This window comes from Salvelinus alpinus, chromosome 24 (assembly GCF_045679555.1).
Source record: "Salvelinus alpinus chromosome 24, SLU_Salpinus.1, whole genome shotgun sequence".
In the NCBI taxonomy this organism is placed as follows: Eukaryota; Metazoa; Chordata; class Actinopteri; order Salmoniformes; family Salmonidae; genus Salvelinus; species Salvelinus alpinus.
This window is the reverse complement of record NC_092109.1, coordinates 29,457,098-29,463,684: the sequence shown is the minus strand read 5'-3', so window position 1 is coordinate 29,463,684 and position 6,587 is coordinate 29,457,098. Positions and strand designations below refer to the sequence as shown.

Sequence of the window (6,587 nt, the reverse complement as noted above, 5' to 3'; positions counted from 1 at the left end):
ATTTTCAGAATAGTTCTAGTTCAAAGTGTATCTTTGTAAATGTAAACAAACACTGTATAGCCTCATAACATGGTTAAAACAATAATTTTGATATCATGGATGGTCAGTACTTGCATCCATAGCTCTGTCTATTAATCTGAGAGTGGTTGCATTTCTCCATTCCTAACGCTCAGCTTTTTACCAAAACAGAGGTGGGATGACCGTTTTGTTATTGTTTCATCTCTGGATTTGCCCTTTAAACTGCTGCATATTATCAAGATATCAAAGTGTCACCAACAAAAAGGTAAACAATTGACCTATAGCAAATGCAGCATATGGCATTCATTTTTCACATGTAAAATGCACATTTCAGTACCGCTCAAAGCATGCCATTCCATGAGTGCAACATTTATTTTTCAACTCGAATCAATGAGCCCAGTCAGTCCTACATGACATCAAAATAATCATAAACAACAGAGTACGGCTGGCTAATAAATCCTTAGTTTTGGGGTTATACTCAGGTAAAACAATTTGGCTAATCTATACTTTCATATTTCCAAGTCCTATACTTGAAGATCAAGGGGTATAACATTTATTGGAATGACGGAATGACTGGAATTCTGATTGACTTTGGTTTTAATGTAAAGATATAATTTAATCATATTATTATATGTAGTAGAAAGCGATGGGTTTCAAGAAGCCTACATAACCAACCCATAAAGTCAAATTTAACATCCATACATGGCCAGCTATGTAAACTAACATTTATTTATCCTGCAATAGATGTTGTTCAGTTGGTAACATATATTTTTGTCTTCTTCTCATGCCTCTTAAGGGGAAAATAATCAAAAAGTAACTGAATGTAATCAGATTACATCACTGAGTTTGGGTAATCCAAAAGTTACTTTACTGATTACAATTGTGGACAGGTAACTAGTAACTGTAATTACATTTAGAAAGTAACCTACACAACCTTGATGGCCCGTGATGTGAACAGGCAAAAACGGTGAGGGATGAGTGCCCTTCTCAAATGGAACAGTAATCTGCGCCGCTCGGTTATGTTGTCAACAAGGAAGCATGGTGCACCGTCCAGAAACATACAACATATATTTTCCATAAAATATGTCAGAATTTTCAAACTAGTTTTCATTGGGGAGGCAGATAAAGCGTTTTTATCAAAAGCAATCACTTTTGCATGTAAAAACAGAATCCTACTTTTTACTGCACATGCTTAATAACGTCACTTTTGTTTTGAGACGACTTCGGCGTTTGAGCACCATTTTGCCTCATGCAGCGCAACACATCCTTCCTTCGCACAGAGTTGATCAGGCTGTTGATTGTGGCCTGTAGAATGTTTACCCACTCCTCTTCAATGGCTGTGCGAAGTTGCTGGATATTGACGGGAACTGGAACACGCTGTCGTACACGTCGACCCAGAGCATCCCAAACATGTTCAATGGGTGACATGTCTGATGTACGCAGGCCATGGAAGAACTGGAACATTTTCAGTTTACAGGAATTGTGTACAGATCCTTGCAACATGGGGCCAGGCATCATCATGGTTAAACATGAAGTGATAACAGCAGAGGAATGGCACGTCAATGGGCCTCAGGATCTTTTCATTGTATCTCTGTGCATGCAAATTTCCATAAATAAAATGCAATTGTGTTCATTGTCCGTAAATTATGCCTGCCCATACTATAACCCCACCGCCACCATGGGGCACTCTGTTCATAACGTTGACATCAGCAAACCGCTCGCCCACACAACGCCATACACGTGGTCTATGGTTGTGAGGCCGGTTGGACGTACTGCCAAATTCTCTTAAATGACATTGGAGGAGGCTTATGGTAGAGAAATGAACATTCAATTATCTGGCAACAGCTCTGGTGGACATTCCTCCAGTCTGCATGCCAATTGTACACTCCCTCAAAATTTGAGACATCTGTGGCATTGTGTTGTGTGACAAAACTGCACATTTTAGATTGGCCTTTTTTGTCCCCAGCACAAGGTGCACCTGTGTAATGATCATGTTGTTTAATCATCTTCTTGATATGCCACACCTGTCAGGTGGATGGATTATCTTGGTAAAGTAGAAATGCACACTAGCATGGAAGTAAACACATTTCTGCACAACATTTTAGAGAAATAAGCCTTTTGGAAATATGGAAAATGTCTGGGATCTTTTATTTAATCTCATGAAACATGGGACCAACACTTTAAATGCCGCATTTATATTTTTATTCAGTGTAAGTGTAACAGTATAACTTTAGTACGTCCCCTCGCCCCGACCTCGGGCGCGAACCAGGGACCCTCTGCACACATCAACAACAGTCGCCCACGAAGCGTCGTTACCCATCGCTCCACAAAAGCCGCGGCCCTTGCAGAGCAAGGGGAAACCCTACTTAAGTCTCAGAGCAAGTGACGTAACTGATTGAAATGCTAGTAGCGCATACCCGCTAACTAGCTAGCTATTTCGCTAACTAGCTAGCCATTTCACATCCGTTACACTCACCCCCCTTTCAACCTACTCCTTTTCCGCAGCAACCAGTGATCCGGGTCACGGCACCAATGTAACAGTATAACTTTACGGCGTCCCCTCGCCCCGACACGGGCGCGAACCAGGGACCCTCTGCACACATCAACAACGGTCGCCCACGAAGCATCGTTACCCATCGCTCCACAAAGGCCACGGCCCTTGCAGAGCAAGGGGAAACCCTACTTAAGTCTCAGAGCAAGTGACGTAACTGATTGAAATGCTAGTAGCGCATACCCGCTAACTAGCTAGCCATTTCACATCCGTTACATAAGTAACATGACAGATTCCTAATACTGATCTGAATAAAAGGCATGGAAAGTCACATCAATTTCTAGTGACAATGCACTCTAAACAGGATGATGGGAAAGTAAACACTAGTGTTTAAAATCTGAACACAGGAGATATAGGTGTTCTCCTGGTTGGAAAGAAGTGACTGGAAAAAAGCTGACTATCATGTTTAATCTTGCATACTAAACAACCTGTGTTTAAGATGAGAACATTAATTGGCAAGTCTAAATGCCTTATGTTTAAGTTTTAAACACTGGCATTTAGTTTATAGGTAAACCTGTCATGTTTCATGGCTTTACAGTTAGGCTATGTGTAACAGATGTATAATGTACTCTCCATGCGTCGTGTTTTCTCAAAATAAATCACTTCGGCCAGTGGTCCCAGTTGAGCATCATTTATTTCTGTTGTTAAATGCGAAACAGCACGTTAGTTGTGCAGGGCTTAACGGTATTGATGGCTGTCGATGGCAAAATCCCTTGCATCACATTTTCCTACTGGGCGAACAAAATACAAAAATACAATACAAAATATAACATGTGTAAACACCTGTTGTTAAATGGGAAACAGCACGTTAGTTGTGCAGGGCTTAACAGTATTGATGGCTGTCGATGGCAAAATCTGTAGCATGAAGACAACTGTGTTAGCCGTGGCTTATGTGACCATGACATCGGTGTATGCTAGCTAACACACTTATTTACAGCAATCATATGTCAAAGCACATCCCAGAAAGCCCCTCAATCCCTAACAGGTACCATATACCCACACATGTGTAAATCAGTAACGTACAGCAAACTTGTACACATTGTAAAATAGAAAACAGTATTCAGAACGTGACCTACCCCTTGCATCACATTTTCCTACTGGGAAGACCTGACGTTCGCGATCTCCCCCTATCTGCAAGCGGGGTCAATTGAGTTAAACTAACCAATAAGAATGCTTGAACATTAAATACACATTTCTTTAGAGGCAAGTGGAAACATAACCAAACCTGTTACATATGGAAGATGTCTGATCTGTGACCTTTACCATTTATTGATTTCAAACGTTTTTGTTGCCCTTTACAAGACAGCCCTGATTCAGATAGCTTTGCTGCTAATAATATGTATTTTGTTAAGTTGGGGGTTGGGTCTGTATATGTAATGTGTTTTTTATTCGCCAGATTGTAGACGTGTGATGAAAATGGTTAATTTCACTGACAATGACATGACAGACTGTTTCTATTGTTGAGTTGAGACGTTTGACGTTGGCGGTATTCAATGTTTTCCACAACTAGGGAGCAGAATTTATTTAAACGTTGATGATAAAATAATTGGGATCCCCTTCACATCAGGGCCTGCATTTCCAAAACGTAAAATAACTCCACATATGGAGTTACTTTTTATGTGATTTTTATTCTCTTGATGTTGAAATCACATTCAATTAAATAAAATTGTTCAACGGGTTGAATGCCCCTGGACACCAATGTTTAAGGTGCATTTGAGCAGCGCATTGAGCACTGATCTGCATAGATGAACTGGTGCTGTGCCTCTTCTCTCTGCCTCTTCTCTCTGTTTCTTTACCCCCAAACTGGCACAAGACTGACTCACCCCCCCCCCCCTTCCTTTTGAATCATGCGTTTTGATGAATGGATGGACGGCTGCGGTACGTGTGTGTTGAATAGTCTCAGAGGACATGGGAGGATAAAGGCTGGATAAGTGTGGTGTGGCTCTGTGTAATCTGCATAATGGCTAGGGACCGTCAAGGACGGGACAAGTGGTCTGGGGGGGACTCCGCAATGGGGGAGGCTGACATCTGCCGCTGTGCTCCTCAGAGACTCCCGGTGGATTATGTTGCCGGGCCTTTCTATTGACGGCTGGACTGCTGCCATCTGCGTCCTAACTGACGCACAATGACCGCTCGGGGCCTTCGCTCGGGGCCTTTATAAAGACCGAGACAAACGACAGAGCGCCAGTGTCGACAAGTACCGCAGAGCGAATAGGGCGCACTACGATTACGCACGCCTCTTTCCAATTCCTGGCCTCGACAGCAAAATCTTATTGAGGTTGTTTATAACGCGTCGTGTGTGCTTCCTGACAGTCACCATGCCAAAGGGTTTCCTTATAAAACGTTCTAAAAAGGCTGGTCCTGTTTCATACAGGATACGCGAGGAGGACTTGGCGCTGGACGCCAACTGTTCTTCATTGGTCGAGAATGCCCCGGCTCATGCACTGCCTTCCGTGTGCCACAACTTTATCAGAGTTCCCAGCGGGGGTATTTTCGGTGGAATTCCAGAGTCTCACTGTGCGCCTTCACTGAGCCCGACCCGGCCTGACAGCGAGGGATATCAATACACACCCGTGGACATCGCTCATCAAATGCTAAGCTCTCTTTCTCCTGCTCCAGCAGACACCTTCCCCGAGGCAAATTTGGGAAGCTTCACCATTGATGGTTCCCCAGTGTCGTCGTCTCTTCAGGAGATGACCACCAGACTGGACACCATGTGCGGGAATGCTAAATATGCAGCAGTGAAGCGGCCTGCCTCCTCCAACGCTAAATATCCCCATACTAATTCTAAAAAGCGCAAGTCCTCAAGCTCCCAAAACCAAGAGAAGAAGTCCAGCCTCCGGGATGAGGTAACCACATCTCCCGTCCTCGGACTGCGCATTACAGAGGAGGCAAAGGATGAGGTGAAGCAGCGCTCCAACACCGGCAGTCCGCTTGGAGAGTTCATCTGTCAGCTTTGCAATGAGCGGTATGCAGACCCTCTCACTTTGGCCTTCCACAAGTGCTCTCGCATCGTCCGAGTCGAATATCGCTGCGACGAATGTGACAAAGTTTTTAGTTGTCCCGCTAACCTGGCCTCCCACCGACGTTGGCACAAGCCAAAGGGTTTTCAAGTGGAGAGAGTCTCATCACAGAGAGAGGAGAGCCGACCTGACACACCAACAGCCAGAGAGGCGCTCCCACCCTCCCCGCCACCCTCAGACTCGGGCTCTGATGAAGAAATGATGTTCAGCTGCCCACAGTGCTCAAAGAAATTCAGAAAACAAGCGTACCTAAGGAAACACTTGGCCTTGCACAATAGGAAAGCAGCTAGTCATCCTCAGAATCAGTCTCATTCGGCCAAAGTCTCCGACCAACAACCCAGCAACCTGCTCGAGTCCGGCCCAGAAACACCCGAGCCCTCCTCCAAATACGCAGGGACTGAGTGCATCACAAAGGTTACAGGAGAGGTGTTTCCGTGTCGATTTTGTAGTGAAAGTGTATTCTCCTCCTCTGGCCTCACCAGACACATAAACAAATATCACCCAACGGAGAGCAGACAGGTCATCGTTTTGTCTCAAACGATTTAATAAACTCAGACTGTTTGCTTCGGCATTATGACTGAATTCCATGTTTGGACAGAGTTCTTGTAAACAATTGTTGTGAAATCAGAAATGTTTCTCTTGAATAGTAGGCTATAGTTTTGTGTTAATTAGTTTTGTTTTCTACAAAGTTATATTTATCTATCTATCTAATCAATTATTTATTTGATATTTATTTATTTGTTTATTTAATAATGTATGTGTTTGTTTATTTATCTGCCCACATTTGTATTAATCATGTTGCTTTTGACTGTGATGATTTGCGTAATGACAAAAAAGCAATTTCGCATTGCCTCTAATTACCTCTGACCAAATTAATGTCATATTTTTCGTTGAAACAATATTACCATGCCAACTTCTTCCTAAAATAATAAAGGGAGTATAAATCTACTATGCAATTGTGTATTTATTATAGAAAATATGTCATGGTGTTTTTA

The 6,587-nt window shown here is 43.1% G+C and overlaps 1 pseudogene; it reads left to right on the top strand.

The window, feature by feature from the left end:
- Nucleotides 1-4,462: 4,462 nt before the first annotated feature.
- Nucleotides 4,463-6,540, top strand: LOC139552526 (insulinoma-associated protein 1a pseudogene; annotated as a pseudogene).
- Nucleotides 6,541-6,587: the final 47 nt, after the last annotated feature.